Below are 20,998 nucleotides of genomic sequence, written 5' to 3' on the forward strand. Positions count from 1 at the left end.
TGTCAATCCTAATATGCTAATAAGAAGGGGTTCATCGTGGAACCCCAATCAAAGAGGTTTACTTGCGCATGGCAACCAAAATCATTACAAAACAATATAAAATCATACCCTACAGAGTAAAAGGGGAGGATAAAGAACATCTGCCTTGAAGCTCTAATGTTTGACTTTTGCCTTATAACGCTAGTTTTCTGAATGAATAAAACATTTTGCAATGGCCTCTATTTATAGTGCATCATTATTTAGGGATTAAAAGAAGAAAACTAGGTTTTTCCACTGTAACAACTTGAAAAATAAGAAAACAACATATCATGCCCGCAAGGCATGCACATGGCGCATGGATGAGGGCACAGGGGCGCATGAGGCAGTGCCTTTTTTGCAGAGTTTGCAGTTTTCATCCCTTTTTCAACCGTTCTTCGGTCTTGAAATGTCTTGGAACTTGAAATGAAATTTCTTCAACTTGTATTGTCTTCAAATAACTTTTAAGAACCATTGATCTTTAATCTTCATATCCCTGATCCTTCACGTGATGTATTGTTTTTCCAATTTACATGATTTCTCCCTAAAAAGACTGAAAACACCTATTGAGTTGCATGATTTAGGATAAAACTAAATTACAACGACTTGAATGAAAACAATACAAAATGTTCCCTCTAAATAAACTCTTAATTGCCTTCAAATGCAAATAAAATAACTAAAAATATTGCCAAAAATATCATATGATGTTCCATCATCATGAGACTCACGAAGGGATTTGTGGACAACCCATAGGTGGAAACAACCTTGCAAAGAAAATACTGCGAGCATAATTTTTTTGGCCAACTCTACAACATCAATCTATATATAAAAGTTGCCCCAAGCAAACTTTTTTGCCCTAATTAAACCTAAGCCCTAATGAATAAAATTCCTATTTTACCCTAACCAAAACTTTAATTATGAAAAACAAAAACAAAAGAGTTGTTTCCGCTAAACCCTAACAAAAATATTTTCCGGCTTCTCTCCTTCTCTCTCACCCGTCGCCTTCTCTGTTCTCTTATCTCTCTCTCTTTCTCTTCTAATTTCTCAACCAGATCTTCTTCTTCATCTTCTCCAAATCCATTTCCAATTCTCCCTTCACAAACCCAGACGGTCTCTCTCTCTTTCTCTGTCTCTACTCGCATCGCCAAGGTAATTAAACTAACATCTCAACAAATTCATAATTAACTTATTAATTAATTGTCTATGTTTTTTTTTTCTTCCACTGAGTTTAATTTAATTTTGCGCTTTCAACTCGCAAAAATGTGTTATGGTATAAAATAGTTAATATGGTACTGTTATTGTAACTTAGTTTATTTGATTTTGATTTTGATTTTAGTCATAGTTCTCTTTTTTGGTATTCTTTTATATTTATTTTATCTATGTTTTTGAATTGGACAATAGGATGATTAGGTTGCTGATGACAGATCAATATGAGGAGAAATTAAAAAAGGAGACAGTGGTTCTTCTCTTTTTTGCAGCCACACCCACGCTTCTAAAAAAATTCAATTTCTCCCACTTTGGCAGAAGCTATGGCTCCGAGCTGGTTCCATCAATTGGATTTTAGGTACATCAATTGGATTTTAGGTACTGACTCTGAATCTGTTGTTAAATTCCTTGATGCAAAATGAATTATTGTATCTATGACCCAACACTAGAGTAGTTTTTATTAAAAAAATGTATAAATTCTGCAGCAAATGCATTATTTAGAGTGGCTAGAAACTATGGTTCTAAATCTTGGGTGGAAACTCTTCCCGAACCCATTGTTTTTATCATCTGTAAGGATTCAATGTAGTCTCTATAATGAACAACCTTGGTTTCTCAGCTGATAGTCCAGATAAAAATTGATGTTCATGTATCTTTTTTCTGATGCTTATCTCTACATATTTGCACATGAGATGTCCAACGTTCATTTAGTGTAGTTGTTTGTGTGATTTTTTTGTTTTCTTTTGAAAGTAATTTGACAAAGATGGATTATCTTGCGACTTGAGACAGATATGATCCACTTTTGATTGAGGGAACAAATTGTGCTAATAGATTTGAGAATGTATTTTAGTATTGATTTATTGTAAAAAAATCAAAATTTCCATTAGAGCACTACATTTTCAAGAGATTATATTTTGCTTAAATCATAATCTCAAAATTATCTCGTGTGTTATGCCTTATCTTACTTAAAAGCGTGTAATGGTGAATGTTGGAGTAAATGAAAGCCATTGAGTAATTTCTAAATGTGTTTTGACTTTTTGATTGGATGTGGCTTGATTTAGATGTTTTTATGGTTAGAGTTGCTATACTTGAAGTATAGGTTCTCATTATGTTATTCTTAATTTTCTGCTACCAGTTTGTTTTACACGTTGCGGTTTATTCAAGTAGAATTTGAGTTTGTTTTTTATCATGGTCTGCAAGTTAGCATCAGAGTGCTTTAACTTTTGTGTTCTGAGGTGTAATAGGGCTGTAATTTAGGTTGCTGCGTTGGGTCCGTTTTGAGATGTGCTAACATCGTTGTTCTTCAACAAACAAGGTATATTTTGTTATGGCAATATTTGAGTTTCAGATTTCAGATTTTTATATAGAGCTCATTTCTATTTGTTTTCTTAGATCGTCACATATTTCTTTAATACTTATGTGAATAAAAAAAGGGCAACCCGATGCACTGAAGCTCCCGCATACGCAGGGTCCGGGAAGGGGTCCCACCATTTGGTGTATTGTACGCAGCCTTACCCTGTTTTTACACAAGAGGCTGTTTCCAGGACTTGAACCCGTGACCTTACAGTCACATGACAACAACTTTACCAGTTGCGCCAAGGTTACCCCTCTTTAATACTTATGTGAATGCTAGACAAAATTCAATTTCCTTGGTCACATGAATATCAGACTCTCTTTATTTTATTTTATTTTATGTGTATGTGTATACCTTCACTAGCAGCTAGCTTGAAGCATGTGTTAACAGTATCGAGTAACTTCAATAGTAGTGATTTTGAGTCCTGTATTATCAGCTGATAATAATGTGTACCCCAAACTCATTTTTTGACATCATCTGAATCGTTTATTTTTTTGATTTTGAAATTGTGAAATTATATAATATCAAATTTCGTTTTGTAGTTTGATTTTTTGTTATGGAGTTGTTTGATTGCACTGAAAGAGAGTATCAAATTGGGGACAACGTTTGCGTGGTATGCAACAGTGATAAGAATAAGATTGTTAGAAATGAGTAAAATCAAGCTACTGCTTTGCATTAGGTATTTGCTTTGCATTAAGATTTTCTTAATCTTAATATATAAAAGGAGTAAAGTCATGCACTTAAACCTTAGAAAAACCGTATCTCAACGGACTTTGAGCTTTATTTGCTTAGATGAATGCTAGCAAGATTTCAGTGAATGTCTTTTAAAGAGATAGATCTAATAAGGAGTATTTCTGGTCTTGGGCGATTTGAGCTTGAGGCATCACAGGTTTGAAATTACAATTTTATGGAGTATTGTGTGTAAAAAGTCAACCTTACACTTCTTTATTTTTTAATTGCATATATCATCATATTGCTTCTCTGCCACTGGTTAGATGCATGCTATTATTTTGTTTGAGCATTATAATTAAATTTGAAATTCATCCTTTGTTTGAGATTCTTTTATTTTGTTCATATCAATTTTTAAACTAAAATGAAAATTTTACTTTCATTCCTTTCTTAGTGAACTAATAGTTATTGTTGGACAAGCTAAAATGCTTCATCTTGCCATTGACAAATAACATGCAAAAAGAGGGGAATTTACTAATGATAGATTCTTAATAGTAGCTTATATCATCTTGCTGGAAGTAACAAAAAATTAAGAATGATTCCTTAAGCAGCTGGAAATGCTAACGAGAGCGAGGAGCCTTTGATAGGTAATGCATCTGTTTCTCTTATGTTTTCTCTTATGGTATCCGATCATTTATTGGGAAATTATGTGAATACATGATTTGAACATTTTTTTTTTATTTTTGGTTCAAAAATGAATCAAAGGACAAATAATAGCTTGCTTCGTATATAAACATTGCTGTCTGTGAGAGTTATATGTTGTTCATCTATCAATCGGACATAATAATTATAATGTTTTTTTCAACAATCTGATATCGTTCAAGAATGCCGCAATTTAGAGTTTTTTCTGTTTATCGTTTGTTTTTTCTGTTTATTGTTTGTTGTTTGATATCAGTAATGTAGCTGTGTAGAGTTCTCAATAATCATAATGATACAAAATAAAAGGACTGATTTTGGTCTTCATTCAAGAATGCCGCAATTTATGTTTTTTCTTTTTCTGAATATTGATAGTTATTTATAGTTCTCAATATTCATAATGTTACAGAATAAAAGGACTGATTTTGGTCTTCATTCAAGGATGCCGCAATTTAGAGTTTTTTTCTTTTTCTTTTTCTGTATACTTATTGTTATTTAGTGTTAAATAATATATGACTGGGCCGTTTTTTTTTTATAAACAGCAATGCAATGTGATTGTACTTGCAACAATTTGCGGTATCGAGTCCGAGTATGGTTGGTATTATGATTCATGCACCAAATGTGTGGCAAGGGTTAAGATTGTGGCTGGAAAAATGTATTGTTTGAGATGTAAGCAGGGAAGGAATGATGTGCCAAGGCCAGCTAACTAATGATTTTTAAATTTTCTTAATTGCTTCTTTGGATTTTTTTTCCTGACGTGCAATATATCTGTTAATTGATGTGGTTCTTAATTGTCTGTCAACAATAATTAGGTACAAAGTCCATGTTCAGTTGATGGATGCTACCGGATCAACAACTTTCATTTTGTTTGATCGTAATGTCCAAACTTATGTTGGCAGGAGTGTACATGATATGATTGATGCACCCAGTCAGGTGATACTAAGTGTCCACACTATGTAGCACCTAATTTGATGTGCATTGTTGATTTCTGCAGACTAGCGACAATTGTGATTATCCATCTGATCTAGAAATTTTTGTTGGAAATGTTGTTTTAAGGTTGAAATTACATATGGGAACTTGATGCAGAGCTTGGCGCAATTATTCTGTCAAAAGGACCACTAATGATGTCAAACTCATTGAGCAATTTGTCACTCTCCACAAAATTAAGGTTTGAAATGAAAATGCTGAAGCTGATACCATGGCGACCAATTTGATGATCATTTATGAAACAGCTCCGACTGAGGTATTTCAATATATCATTCAATTCGCATCCGCTGTTACTCTTAATCCAGATAGCTTTTTTCTGATTTACTGAACGCAATTCCTTTTATTACCGTGACAGAACCTGTTGATCGAGTGCGGTGATTCAACAAAAAGTGATTGCAATCAAAAGGATGATGAAATTACCCCAAACAGCAAGGTCGTAGGGTAAAGACTCATGGACAGTGTGGATTCGACCATGTTTGAGACGGAGGCTGGGGAAGGATCGACAAACAAACATTTGAAATTGAAGTGCATCAAAACTGAAAAGGATTGATGGGAGCAGCTGACTTTGCATTTGTTTAAGTTTTAGAGTCTTGCTTTGATAAAAAAGATGAACTCAGATGCTGTTTAGTTCTTATTATTATGTATTTTGTATTGTGTCTTTGTTTTCTTTTGTTCGCTTTCTTTTCAGTTTACCAGATGTTGGATTCTATTTTTTTGTCAGTTGCGTTCTATTTTTATTGAGTTTGTGATGGTTTTATCCTGATTTACAGATAATGCAGCCGCAACCCATATATGTAAGCAGATATCCTGATGCTGTAGTTAGTCTAACTAAAATATTTGAAATTGCGATTTTTCAAAGTTACGGCAGTATCAATGCCTTTCAACTATTATAATGATGGGTAACCCAGACAGTTAAGAAAAAGAAAAAAAAATACACCTTCACCGTGCTTGGTCATCTCCGCTATAAATATTGAGGTATATTGATAATTTTTTTTGTTTTGAGGGGAGGTATATTGATAATTTATCTCTATTAATATTGAATAAACGCCACTGCTACCAAGTAAGAGTTCCGTCTTAAAGTTACTAAGTCAACGTCTTTATCAAATTCATATTTATGTTTGAATTTAGTGATTACAACAGCTTTTCGGTCATGGCCGATACCTAATGAAAATCTCACATCTAGAGAATATGGTCCCCCAATTCAGATGATTTCAAAATTATTGGACAAAAAAAAAATGGTGGAGATCATACACCACATGAGGGGAAACAAATAAAGATGTAAGAATAGTTCTATTGGGAAATCGAATCATTAATGAAGTAACTTCTTTGGGGCGGTGCTCAAGATACAAAGTTGGCATGCTTGGTATAGTTACAAAATAAATCACTTAAGCAAGTAGGCATATATCTTTCAGAGTTGGTATTTTCTCATGGTCAAATACATGTTGCAGTCTCGAGTTACATCAAGAAACGGACTTAAAATTATGTTGACCGATGAAAACGGTGATTGCATTAATATAACTATAAATGTAGTGTATAAAGAATTCTTCCAAAATGTGTAAACATTGTACACTAATTTCATGCTACTACCATTACTTTATTATCCATTAAAACAGATTAATTTGGTAATTGAAGTTTACTACTGCATTATACAATTATTCAAAATTTTTATGACCCGTGCGGGAGCACGGGTACACAGTCTAGTAACGAAAAAGACTGTCTCGTAATGAAAAAAATATCCCAAAAGCATGGGGACATGCACATCGCTGCCCATATCAAGGTGACAATATTAACTTCAAATACCCAGTTACCGTTGATTACTCTACAAAATGGATCAAGGATGAAGCACTTGCCAAAATCACAGCAAACAATTTACTTTGTACCCTCACAAGATTTGGAGTACCAACCATAATGTTCACTAATAATTGGACCCATTTCACTGATAGAAAATTCCAAGAATACTTGTGTCGAGCATCCCAAACAAAAAAGCATGTTAAATCCTCCAAACAAATCATCCTTCGAGGATTACGACGACGATTAGATGAAGCAAAGGGAAACTAGCTCCAGGAGTAACACACCGTAATGTGGGCTTATCGCACAACCCATCATTCATCCCCCGATGAATATGCATCCCGTCTTACATATGGAACATAAGTTGTTATTCTCGTCGAACTATGCTAACTTAGTTGGGAAATGTCTATCTTAAATGATTTCCAAACAAACCACGAAAGTATAAGAGATGATCTAAAATTTGTCGAGGAAATCAAGAGTGAAGCTGCACTAAAAGATGCAACCATCAAACAAAAGATAATTGTTCGCCACAACAAAAAGGAGGTAAAACGAGAATTCAAAGTAGGTGACCTCGTCCTTAAACGGAACCAGAAAGACATTGAGGAAGGCAAGCTCGCTTCATACCAAATATGTCTCAAAACAGGGATGAGAGGCTATAACCTCAAAGATCTCACAAAGGAACCAATCCCTCAAACTTGAAATGTCGATAAACTCAAGAGGTATTCTAACTAAATAAACCAAAACACTAGTAAGTCCTTGATATCCCTCTACGAGCATTCCTTAATTTACAAATAACATTTCCAAAATTACAAGTACTATTATACCTAATATACATGCTAGAGATCACTACGATCGAACAACCTGAAGGTGAGAAAAACTCAAGAAGGGGGGTTGAATTGTGTTAGCTTTTTCTTCGTTTTCTCCTAAGCTGAAAACACTATTCAAAAGTAGATAGAGTTATACTTTTGAAGTGATGTTCAGGACTAACTTGCAGCGGATAAAAACAGAGAAAGAGAGAAAGAAGAAAGACACAAAGCAATTATACAGGTTCCTTCCACAAACCGGAAGTAGTCATGTCCCCCTTACACTTCCAAGGAGAGTTCACTAAAATGTAATATCTGATTACAACTGCTCACTGCTAAAACTAGCAAGAGACTTCAGACTGCTCAAGCACAACTGCAAGAGACTTCATATGCTCCTGAACACAATCAAGAGACTTCTAATGCTCAAGCACAACTGCAAGAGACTTCTAATTAAACAGAATTACAAAGAAAAATGTTTGAGCTTGAACACTTGATATACAATCAGTGGTGTTCACAATACAAATAAGATACAGACTCTTAAGACTCTAGAATTTCTAAGATATGAAAGTTGTTAAGAAATTCTAAGTGAACTTTTGAATGCAGAACAATTTCAGCAGAGTTTTGGCACTTGTAAATTGTTGTTGAGTATTTGCCAATCTCTAAGTCTTCACTCCTTTATATAGAGGTGTGAAAGAGACGTTGTGAATTGCCAGCACATCAAAATAGAGTCGTTTGAAGCTTTGATCAATCACCAATGATCTTTTGCCTGATATGGTTATTGTCCTATGAAGGATCAATTTCAAATCCATTCCAATTGTGAAGGAACATCGTTGCAGGCAGAGCTGTTTTTCTTGTCTTGTAGCAGAGACAAAAACAGAGTAGTGGAGGTAGTGGTTGTACACTTCGTACAATTGTACTTTGCCAACGCTCTTTAAAGAACAAGCATCCAATGCCTTCAAATCCTTTCAAAATAGTTGTTGCTTCACTCTTCCAGTCTTCTGCAATGCTTAGACGAGATTAAATCCATTGAACAGCCTTTGAAGCTTTAAGTCTTGCATCTCCTGATGAACTTCAGCTTCTGGTGATCTTCAGCTTCTGATGAGATGCTTCTGATGAACTACTTCTGATGGCGTCATCCCTTCAGGAGCACTATACTTCATGAGCACTTCTCGTCAGATGCTTCAAGCTTCCTTTTTGTTGATTCCTTAGCTCTCTTTTGTTCTTTCAGAACCTATTTAAGATGTCAAATTTTTGTCTATGGTCCTGTACACTTGAACAATTATTAGCTTATCCAATTGATAATTTTTAATACCTTGTTATCATCAAAACTCTCAAAGGGTAATGTTAAACACATTTTGTTCCAACACAACCTACAACTCAAATTCATTAATCAAGTAGCAAATATTTGATTAAGAAATCAACAATATTTGTCTAGCACTAAACGCTCTCACACAAAGGAGAAAGTACAACGGAGATAGCAACTCATGCTAGTATATGCATCTAAAATACACATTTATAGGACATGTAAAATCTATTCGTCATAATTACTTGATCTTCAGTATGTTAGCTACTGACTGCTATATCACCGCCTGACATGTAAGGATGAGCCCCAACTCACGATGGGATCTTCACACCTCAGGGCAAAGAACTAAAACTTGTTTTTATTCATCCACCATTTACCATTCAAACAACATCTTCAAACACACATTCAAAATAAATTACTTTTGGATGTGCATGCTTATAATGTATACCCCACATAATGATTTGAACAATCACAACTAGACCCTTATTGTAAATTAACACTTAAAGTACTCACCTCATTATTCTACGAGAGATACTTTAGGGAGGTAGGATACCGTACATGTCTAATATGTTTAAGAATCAAATACTTGGAAATACTAAACTTTGATCCTACGAATCATCATAACTAAGATTAGATTGATCAATCAAGCGTTGACTACTCTGTTCAACCACAACAAATGAAAATACTTGGAAATAAATCATGCATTTTTAGCAAGTATAAAAGAAAAGCATTATAAACATGCAAGACAAAATGAGGAGGATACCAAACTAAACATTACTTAAGTTAAGAGTAAACCACAAGGGCTACACAATATCATTGGCATTACTCCCAATTACAACATATCAAAACAAAAAGTAAGGAAAATTACAAGGCTACTTAATCCTAATTTTATTCTTCTTCCTTATCTTTCTCCTCCTCAAAACCATCTGGGTGAATAGTTCGCCATCAACCACACTCTTCAATAAATGCAGTTCCTTGGTGTTCATCTCGACTCCCTTTCAAGCGCCTTAATATAGACCACCCCGCATTCTTAAAGCCATGAAGAACAACAACCTCAAAGTCTTGTTCTACCTCCTGGCTCTTCGCGATCAATTCCTTCATGTTCATCCCAACAAGCTCCTCATGCTAGTTCTCTCCCCAAGGATCACTATACTCGGTGGCCGACTTCAGCGATGAGGATATTTCCTCCTTCTCGCGTCACAAAATTTTCCGCTGATTTACGAGCATCTTGAAATCCTTCCATTCGCTTCCCCAAGGTCTCGATCTCCTTGTCCTTGTTACCACTGTTCAATATTAAACCGACTTGGATCTCATTCTTCTCTTTGTAGTCGGCAAAATTGGTTTCTAACTTGGTCATGTTGGCCTCCATAACTAGTTTTCTTCAAACAAGCCATCGGCTATGGCCTTGTACTTGTTATCTAAGGCACTCAAAGCCACATAATACTCAGATTTCGCCTCTCTAAGAAACCCCTCAATCAACGTTCGGTTCCTTCCAACTAGTTTGAGCTAGTTGACTATTAAACCATCAACATCACTTAACATCAGCGTAAGTCGGGTATTGAATTTATCAATGTCTGACTAAACTCTCTCGAGAGTCAGCACCGGGCCATCCAAAATTCGTAAAAGTTTTTTCTCAACTTGTGAAGCCTTTTCATGAGCAGACGCCTCAACCCTTGTCCTTTTTAGTTGACGCTCTTCCACATAAATGACCTCCCTTCTAGAAGATTAGACTTGATCTAAAGGAATGCCAGTCAAGATCGAAGAATCCCCTTGTGAAGAGGTTGATCCCAATATCATGTTATTAACATTGTGGGGGATCCTTCCTCTTTGCAAGGGTCGCCTTACCTCCACCTTTCTTGCTGAGTCTCATAAATTTTCCTGAAGGTCAGGCATAACGTCTGTGACCAACATGTAAGCAAAGTTAGTGACAAAATAATACAAAAACTAAATATAAGTTCAAAAGCTATACCTATAAGGGCATTCATTTCTATACCACTCGAGTACCTGACAAGCTTAAAAGTGTCGACGAAACGTGGCTAACTAAGAGGAAGGCCCACAAAATTATATAAGGGATTTCCCGCTACCTACGATGGTGTAGGGTATCAAACTGCTTAAACCCAAAGATTATTGTAGTCCTCGATCTCCTTCAGATACAATCGCTCGTACACGAATACAAACTCTATCATTTGGTGACCAAAGAGGTTTTTACACCAATAAAGGGGAAATTAAAGGACCTATAATTTAATGAAGATCCCATCAGCTCTAGCACGACTTCTTGTTTGCATAACATTACTCAAAGTCGGATTGGTACTCAGCTTTATAAGAAATTACTTTTTCTTAGAGCCTCGAACCGAATTAAAGTAGATGGTGAAGAACTTCTCAGTATGTTTCAAAGACACCCAACTTTTACCTCCTTTTTTGTCCACCCCTCATTGCAGGGTAAAAACAGAGAAAAATAAGGGGACAGTGGGAAATAACTCAAGGTACTCACACATTATTTCAGATGCCCTAATGAAGGTTAGTGATTCCCGATGGAATTGCGAGGGGACTAATTCAAGCCATTTAAAAACCTCCTTCTAGAAATGTTATAAGGGCATCCCAAAGCCCATAAATTTGAAGATGACCTCATACATAGGAATCATGTTCTCCAGATTACAAGAAGCCCGTATATCTTATTGTCCACCGAAGGATTCCTCACTTCCCGGTCTGCCCCCCCCCCCCCCCCCCCCCCCCCCCCGAGTTACTAGTCATGACCAAACCCTCGTTCGTTTCAGGGAGGGTCTAGATATTGGATGTCATTAAAGGCTCTTCTTTTATCCATCCGTTGATGGGTTCCTAGATAGGGATCTGATCACATCGTCTCCTGGCCATGTAAATTCTAAAAGGGAAAGAGGGAAAAATGAATTCATCATTCAAATTTTCCCCTTCATCACAGATAAGGTCGATACGGCGAGGAAGGGTATAAACATTCCTCGCGAATAATGAGATCCATATGGTAGACAAAGAAAACCTATAAATTCTTTAGTTACGACAGCAAACAACTCTCAAGGTAGAACTTGGTTAGACTCCAAGTCAGAAACCATTGTCTAACACCAACAATCTAAGTCGAAAACGATGAAAAACATGAAAACTACCAAATAACGGTGGTTCTCTATAACAGAGATCCATGAAGCCAACATTTAAGTTCTCAGTCCTATAACCTTGTCTTCTACCATAAAAAAAATGCTTACACAAGTTCTAAACTTAAAGTATAATACAAGATAGAAGCAAAGTATGAGAACAGAAACCTGTTTAAATGGATGAAATGAGATAATGGTCCTTTCTAGAAACAACAGTTGAAAATGAGAAGCTTCAAATACGCAACAATAAAAAAGAACTTGACAGATGGTAAAAGCGTTTTAATAAACTACCAAAACCCTTTATACTCTTGCTGAAAAAGTTTGGAGACCAAGAGGCACTCATTGAGTGCAACACTTCACATGGAGACTCATTCCCTTATAATGAAGCAACAATCCAAATACTTGCATCTGATCAATCCAAAGGTTCAAAAGAAACCCACTCAATATCCAAATGTCAAGATAAATCGAACGGCAATGACACTTAATCGAAAACTGATGTTGAGAAAACCACTCAAGGGCCTAAGTAATCAACTGCATTACTTGCCTTTACACATAGAATCCAGCTACCTAAGCTCATGTCCCCTCAATCCCATCCCTGAGATACCCGCAATAAATGATGAGAGGGAAAAAAATCACATCAATTACAAGAGAATCAATTAGTCGCTAGCACTCACGGGCGTTTATTTTTTAGGAGCATAAGGTGAAACCTTCACTGAACATCTCTCTTAACTGAAAATTTTCCTAGCTATTCGCGAATAGAGGCCCTTTTAAAATAAACCAAGCAACTCTTTTCGAGCATCCCTTAGAAACAATTCCCTGATAAGCATCATTGTAACCCCCGAGGCTGACAAGGCTGGGGAATGGTCGCCGGTGCACAAGGCATGACAATGAGTGGATCCTTTCAGCTTTCAGAAAATCGATTCACATCAAAATGAGAGGGATTCTGAAGCCTTGCATGTAAGGGGGCCTCATGGTTGAAGGAAGACTTATAAGAATTGTTAGGTACTACCTATATCAACAAGATGCATCTAATTTTTGGTAGCCTATTCCATAAGAACTCCACAGTTAACAGTGCTTGAGTTGGAGCAATTTTGGGATGGGTAACTTTATGGGAAGTTTCTTGAAAAGCGTGTGAATGAGGACAACACATGCTGAAAAGAGTGGTGTTGGTTTACAGGGTCAGTCAACAATGATTAAAGTCATCTGGGATGTTACAACTTACAAGTGGTATCATAGCATATATCTCCTAGTACGATGTAATTCAGGAACGAACCAAGAGGAAGCTAGTGGGCATGTAACGCCCGAGGCGGACGAGGGTAGGGAGTGGTCGCTGATGCACATATGCATACCAATGAGCGGCTACTAGCAGCTTCTAAGAAAGCTGAATCACATCGGAATGAGACGGATCCTGATGTCGTACAGGTGTGGGACTACATGGTTGAAGGAAGGCTTATGAGAATTGTTTGGTACTGCATATATCAACAAGATGCGTCTTCTTTTTGGCAGCCTATTCCAGAAGAACTCCACAATAAAGCATGCTTGACTTGAAGCAATTTTGGGATGGGTGACCTTCTGGGAAGTTTTCCATAAAGGGTGCAAATGAGGAAAAAAACATGCTGAAAAGACTCGTGTTTGTTTGTGAGGTTTGTCGACAATACATAAATTCATCTGGGATGGTACAATCATCGTTCTCATCTCCCACGAGCATCCTCATCATCAAAGCGAAAATTGCTCATTTGCGAGCAATGATTCTCTTTGAATTATTTATCCTCATATCCATCACAATTTTACTTCAAGGAATCAAACTAAAACTTGCAGTTCTCTACACGAACTAGGAGCATCATCCTAGCATATGACATTGAAGTTGCTTGAAGTCATCAATCTTACCCTTTGAATGAAGACTAGGGGGCTACAGTTTTATATTGCCAAAAATCCTATGCGTGGAGGAGTCCAAGGCCCAACAACAAGCCCAATTCATCATTAGACCAAAATGGAGTTCAAGGCCTACATCGCACCCCCTCTATACAAGGGGGGTGCTCACACCAAAATGGAGCGACTATTCAAACTACAGAATCGTTACCGCTTCTCATGATTGTTGATTTCGTAATGCTCGAGTGTTACGATTCCTGCAACCGTAACCGTCGAGCAATGACTATGAACGTTGTAAACCCTATGACAACATGCACCTGTATAAAAGGGGTCTTGAAACAGTCACGAAAGGTACCATATTATCTATCTCTAACCACATTTATAACTCAAAATACTGACTTGAGCGTCAGAGTGTCTGCATGTATATCTCTCCCCTCTGTTCCAACTCTCAAGAACAATTAGCTCACTGCATCGGACACCATTCTGATAATAAGATCAGTACCAAAATAATAAAAATAAAAAATAATAGGCTTAATTGCATGTTTGATCCTTTATGTTTATTTTCGGTTTCATGCTGGTCCCTTATGTTGTAAAAGTTTCAAGTTGGTCAATTACATTTTAAAAGTTTCAAGTTGGTTCAAAAGTTACTTATATTGGAATAAGTGAGTCCCTTTGGCGACATGATATTGAGTTTAATAAAACAAAAAGAATAAAAAGAAATTAAAATTGATTTCTAAATAAGTTAAATTACATCACTTATATTCTCAACTCGAATCTCTAAACGGTCAAGTGACGGAAGAGACTAACTTATTCCAAGGTGAGTAATGTTCTGGACCAATTTGAAACTTTTAAAACATAAGGGGACCAACTTGAAACTAAAATAAACATAAGAGACCAATTATGCAATTAAGCCAAAATAATATTTAAATTGTCCTACCTAAACTAACTTTCATAAAATAAAAGATAAAAAAAGGTTCGAATATATATAATAATATTCCTTGTCTTTATCTTTCATATATATTAGTAAGTAATTTCATCCATACATGGTAATTGCGTTACAAAATTCCAATTCTCAATTAGCAATTGGTGGCCTTGGAATATGAATATTATTGGTGGTAGATGGAAATAAACCACATCCACAAAACTTGTGTCCAAGAGGACCAACACAAAAGGGAATAGTGGGAGGAGGGAACTTTCTACAATAATCAATACAATCTTCATGATTTGTGCAACACACACAATCAGGACAAGATTTACCATCAGTACTTGGGCAACATTCTTGACATGCTGTAACCGTAACATTGTTTATTGGGGATATGATCTCATCACCCAATCCTTTTGCATCATATCCCATGTACATGTCTGCATATACACATAATATATGAACACAAGAAGAACGTTATATGCATGCAAGATGTGAAATCAATATTTGAAGGGGATAAATTGATTAGAGTTAAAAATCACAAATTGACACATAAAAATGATTTTATACCTGATGCAATGATGAAGAAAGCGAACACAAATACCAACTTGATAGCATAACAATGCCTTCTATTGTCCATTTTGTTCACTTAACATAATTTTTTATTTTGTCAATGTCGTATGTTTATATAGCCAAAGGATAAGAGTCCACCGTGGAACTTATAAACTCTGTTTATTTTTATTTTATAAGATAAACTTTCTGTTATTTTTGTAATGAATAAACTTTATGTTTTTGATAAATATAATATAGTATTTATTAATGAACAATATATTTTGTTTGACTGATTACTTAATGAATATATACAAAAGGAAAAATATATTTTTTTAACAAAACAAAAGCAAATATAATTGACTACACTAAAATATTATGGTTATATTAAGAATATTTGACCGTTTGATAGTATGAATCGTTTTCCAATAATTAATAATTTTCTTTTATGGTTATATCCAAATATTGTATGTCATGATAAGGTTATATTCAAATATTGCATGTCATGATAATATCATAAATACACTACTAAATACAGTTATATAACCAACAAAAAATTAGAAATTTTGTCAAAAAATTGAAATCAAAATATTTTTCAAATAAATAGAAAAATAACACTTTAAAAGTAAAATTTTCTAGAAGGTTAATTGTTTTTTTGACTTAGCCTTCCCAAGAGAATGAAGTAATTTAGAGTTGGATTAAAAGATAAGTAAAGTGATAGAGCCAAACCGCAAGTGCACGGCCTATCGAAGTAATAGTAGTAAGAAAGAGTATCGTTCCGCTAGGGAGTTGTGAATTCAATCAACTTTTAGAGAATGATTAGAAGAGAAGAAAGCTTATAAAAAGGGGTTTAATTGCTGAAGGTAAATAACAATAATAATAAAAGAGCCTTGGGATTATTGGTTTGTCATAATAACAAATCTTTCACTAGACAAGACTTTAACTTCTAATTCCATGGTTTACACCGTAATTTCTTAAGACCGGTTTCCCTTTAGCCCCTCACCTTTCCGATGAAAGTCCGGTGAGAGTTTACTTCTAGTATCCAAGCCTATTTCGCTGACTTGATTACTAGAAGATGCTTATAAGGATTGAAACTACCTGTGTCTCAATAATTGTAAGGACTATTTCACTGTCTTGCAATTATTGTCTAGATTCACTTGTTCCAACATCAAAGCTCCGCTCTCGCTTTATGAATTGATGTTTGGGATGATGGATTAATAATTATCAAACCCTCCGCTTTCGCTTCCACAGTTTGATAATTGTTAATTCATGTTAAAACGGTGAATCTAAATTAGAAAGTACGGCTACATAGAATTAGGGTTAAAGCTTGGTTTGTTAGGATTATGTCATTAGACTTTTCCAACAATCTCAAGACAAAGAAGTCTACTCACTAACGTTCATTGTAGACATGGGGGAAGAAGAGAGAAAACAGTAATATAAAAGAACAATAATATAAAAGTGAACTTTTATTCCAAGAACAAAAGATGAATATTTGTGATGGAGAGCTACTCTATTTATAGCTTTACAATTGACTTAAAATCTAAGCAACTACAAGGGCTATTCGGTAAAACTAAAACAGGGTAACTTGGGCTTCAAGCAAAAGCAGCAAAAGGCATCCTGAGAGGTGGCACGGCCGTGCCACATGTTGGCACGGGCCGTGCCAAGCTTCTGACTTGGGGGCTTTATATTTTTGTTCTGAATCTTTTGTATTTTCGTTCCAAATCAGCTCCAGACTCCTTTCTTTTGCTCCAAGACACCTTCCATCATATATTCATTCCTAAAATATAAAATATGCAATTTGTAGTAAACTATCTCAAAAAGGAAATAATATTTAAATAAAATAAAACTAAATCTAATTAAAACGAAACTAAATAATGCATAAAAATAGACTAAATATAGACTCATCAAACTCCCCCACACTTGAATCTTTGCTTGTCCTCAAGCAAAAGGCAATAGACATTAGCAGCAACAAAAGAATAATCATGGCAATCTAATTGAAGACACAAGTCTCATTGAAGGTTTTGTTTCAAGTACACTAATCACAATTTCAAACATTCCTCGTGAACCTATTCAACCCAACATCAAGTCTCAAGTGAGTGTGTGTGTGCAGTCCAACCTTTTTCTTGCTCCTGTATAAGACAGATATTATGAGGAACAGGTTCTATCCTTAATGCTAAAGTAACCGAGAAAAGTTCTTTCTTCATTTCATATAAGAGTGATGGGAATTTAAGTTAAAATTAAATTAAATTAACAATTAAGCACAAAGGGGCTGCAGATGCTTAGGGGCTATCTATCCTCATAGGAAGTCTTCTCGGATGTAATTGTCCTTTCCCCTAGATTCAAAATCACCTTAAGCAGTGCTGCAAAATTTTCTTTTATTTCATCTCCGCGTAGGAAGTCTTCTCGGATGTAATTGTCCTTTCCCCCTAGCATTGATGAATTTGTTTTACTTTAAGTTCAAATTAGGGAGTCACCACCACAATTAGGAAGTTAGGGATTGTCCTTTCCCCCACATGTTGGTGCCATTCTCCCGCCCCAATATAACTTTAACATTTAAGCATATAACAATTAAGAACATTTGATTATTTTCCCACACAAACTTATATTACTTTTACTCTGAAGACTTTAAAGGGTCTAAGTAAACACTAAAGATAGAACGTGCTCCTTAAAATACTTATTCATACACTTGCTCAAAGATTGCAACTGGGTGCTTTTCTCATTGGAGATTTTTCACAATAAAACAAGATGTGGGTATAGCAAGAACACAAGAAACACAAGAAACTACTTTCATGTACAAGAAACAACCTTTAAAGAAGAGACAAAACAAAAAATTTTATGCCATATTTTACATTAAAAACAAGCTACTAATCATGCCTCTTGCTATAAAAACAAAACAAAAGAATAAAGTTCAAGGGAGTTTGGGAACACTACGACTCTAGACACTTTATTAGGCCCCCCCACACTTAGGAGAAGCATTGTCCTCAATGATTCAAAAAGAAAAAATAAAAGAAGAAGAAGAAGAGGAAGGAGAAGAAGAAGAAGAAGAAGGAGTAGAAGTAGAAGAAGGGGAGGAAGAAGAAAGAGTAAAGGAAGAGGAAACCTCACAATTTTATTGAAGTTCATAAAGTAGACCTTGGAGGTGAAGGTGTTGTATCACGTTCCGTAGCATTTGATTATTTTCTTCATGTATTCGATTGCCCCTTTGGACATTGTTTCTTAGCCCGGTCAGTTCAACACATTGTCTTTGTTGCTCGGTGCTTATTCTTTGAACCTTGGTTTGCATCTAGGCCCAACGTTCATCATTATAGCTTCCACCAGCTTCTTGTTCATGGTGCAAGTTTGCACCTACCTCCTCTTCATTACCATCATCATCACCATCATTATGTACCTGTGGGTTAGTACCAACATAAAGCAAATTTTCCACCACCTCCGGATTAGATAGAATAATCAAACAATAAGCTCAAATAGTTCTCCATTTATATTGGTAATTGTGAGTAGGGTCATGGGTTCTAAGGAAGGACAAAGTAGTGAGAGTATATAAGTCTAGATAATAGTTCTCCTCTATCCTCTTGATCCCTTGATTCACACTCACCCCAAACTTCCTAGCAATAAAAGTGATGATTCCACCTACCATTATATCATTCTTATCATCCGGTTTCTTTTTAACAATTGAAACAAGATAAACAAGCAAATAATAGCAAATGGGAATAGAATGGTTATAAAGCATAGCCCACAACATAAATAGTTCATCAGTCCTCATCATTCCTATCTCTTAGTCTATCCACAACATTAACATCAGGGTATCTACAAGCAGAAATAAGTTTAGAGATAAGAGATGTATACCTACTCCTTTGCTTGTCATCTTTAAAATGGATGCCATGGTTGCGGAGTGTTGATTTCTTCCTCCCTGCATCATCATCTGAGCCAACAATCTTCTTTCCTAAAAAAAAAAACTTTTTTTTTTCTAAATTTTTTTTTTTTTAATTTTTTTTTCTTGGGCACGGCCGTGCCACCTTAGGCACGAGCCGTGCCTAGCCTCAGGACCTTAGGCACAATTTTTTTTTTCAATTTTTTTTTTCAAAATTTTTTTTTTCTTCAAATTGTTTTTTCTCATTGCATCATCTTGGACAAGTACCTACAAATTAAATTAACACAAAACAAACAAAAATAAAGCAATTAAATTCATGGGTTGCCTCCCACGAAGCGCTCGTTTAGAGTCATTAGCTTGACAGTTAGAAAGTGGCTCATCTATCCTATACCCAATCTCTCAGAAAGGGACAATGGCATCAAACTAACATTCTCTCCCAAATCACACATGGCTTTTTCTATAGTTTCAGATCCTATGACACATGGTAGGGAAAAGCTTCCTAGATTCTTAAGTTTAGGTGGCAATTTGTTTGGAAATATTTCAATAAATTTTCTAAACTGCTCATCTAACTTGGACTCATCAAACCCCTGTGTTAATGGATTTTCATGCTCATGAGATGGTGAAACAAGTGGCTTTTCATTCTCTCCTATGGCTTTCTCACTTTGAGGCTCATCACACCCTATCTCTCCTTCATTGTTCTTAAGGTCCTCTAATTGTTTACCATCCCTAAGAGTAATATCACTTATATGGTTTTTGGGATTGGTTTCGGTTTGGTCTAGGAGGACTTCGGAGGATTGAGAGGAAGTAGCCACCTGTTGGGGCACTTGAGAAGTTTGAGTCTCAAGCCTCTGACTGTGAGTAACTATGGAGTCTTCTTTTGATGTAAGTTTGGCAAGAGAGTCCTTCAAAAATTCAGTTTGATTTTTAAGCTCTTGGAGCTGCTCGGATTGATTTATACAATGATTTTCTTAAAAAAATTCCAAGCTGGATTTTTGAGGGACTCTTTGGTTGTTTGCATAACTGGGTGATGTTGTTTGTTGTCCAAAAAGATTTTGAGGGGTTTGAAAAAAAATTTGATTGTTTCTAAACCCTTGATTATATTGAGCATAGTTTACAGGACTTCTAACAACACTACCTAGTTGGCAACCAATGCCAATATGGCCAAATACACCACAAATTTCACAAAAAGGAGATGCAGAAGAAGAAGAAGAAGAGATGGCACTAACATTTATTTTTTCAAATTTTTGGGTTAATGCATCAATCTTAACGGCTAGGTGATCATAGTTAGAAGCTTCATACATACCTGCCTCCTTTTTGGAGGGTGAAGAATTAGTGATGGCTCTCTCGTTGGTCCACTTGTAATGATTTTGAGCCATGTCTTCAATCAAGGCGTATGCTTCTGTGTAATTCTTGTTCATTAAAGCTCCACCTGCAGCTGCATCAACATAAATTTTTGTGGTATACAAAAGACCATTATAAAAAATGTGAATAATAAGCCAATTCTTTAAACCATGATTGGGACAAAGTCTAAGCATTTCTTTGAAACGCACCCACGCATCGTAAAGAGATTCTCCATCTTTTTGAGTGAATTGTGTGATTTGAATCCTTAATTGGATGGTTTTAGAGTAGGGAAAGAATCGGGCAAGAAAAACTTGCTTCATTTGTTGCCATGAAAAGATAGAACCAATTTCCAATGAATGAAACCAATCACTAGCCCTACCCCCTAAGGAGAAAGGAAAGAGGTGCAGCCTTACGGCCTCTTGGTTTGCATTCAAGGTTCCACTGAGTCTTAAAAGGTTGAAATATGAAAATTCGGATCCTCAGTGGGCGATCCGAAAAATTGATTTTGCTGC

General features: G+C 35.7%; 2 long non-coding RNA genes and 1 other non-coding gene across 22 annotated transcripts; 2 read left to right on the forward strand and 1 right to left on the reverse strand.

Moving 5' to 3' along the window:
* Positions 1-830: 830 nt before the first annotated feature.
* Positions 831-5,590, forward strand: LOC146929751 (uncharacterized). Of its 20 annotated transcripts, none has more exons than XR_015006130.1 (8): positions 831-1,164; positions 1,417-1,599; positions 2,463-2,533; positions 2,611-2,818; positions 3,115-3,888; positions 4,480-4,870; positions 4,994-5,180; positions 5,280-5,590. It is a non-coding gene; the product is annotated as an uncharacterized LOC146929751 (long non-coding RNA). The 20 variants fall into 20 exon arrangements; XR_015006131.1 differs by having other exon boundaries at positions 2,652-2,818; XR_015006135.1 differs by having other exon boundaries at positions 2,476-2,533.
* Positions 5,591-14,788: 9,198 nt separating this feature from the next.
* Positions 14,789-15,433, reverse strand: LOC146929752 (uncharacterized). The gene is made up of 2 exons (XR_015006143.1): positions 15,299-15,433; positions 14,789-15,168 (listed from the first exon to the last, which is right to left on the reverse strand). It is a non-coding gene; the product is annotated as an uncharacterized LOC146929752 (long non-coding RNA).
* A 5,218-nt stretch (positions 15,434-20,651) lies between these two features.
* Positions 20,652-20,758, forward strand: LOC146929753 (small nucleolar RNA R71). The gene has a single exon (XR_015009181.1). It is a non-coding gene; the product is annotated as a small nucleolar RNA R71 (small nucleolar RNA).
* Positions 20,759-20,998: the final 240 nt, after the last annotated feature.

The sequence above is a fragment of the Medicago sativa genome, chromosome 4 (genome assembly GCF_051527215.1).
Source record: "Medicago sativa cultivar Bolivia chromosome 4, Bolivia_mono, whole genome shotgun sequence".
Taxonomy (NCBI): domain Eukaryota; kingdom Viridiplantae; phylum Streptophyta; class Magnoliopsida; order Fabales; family Fabaceae; genus Medicago; species Medicago sativa.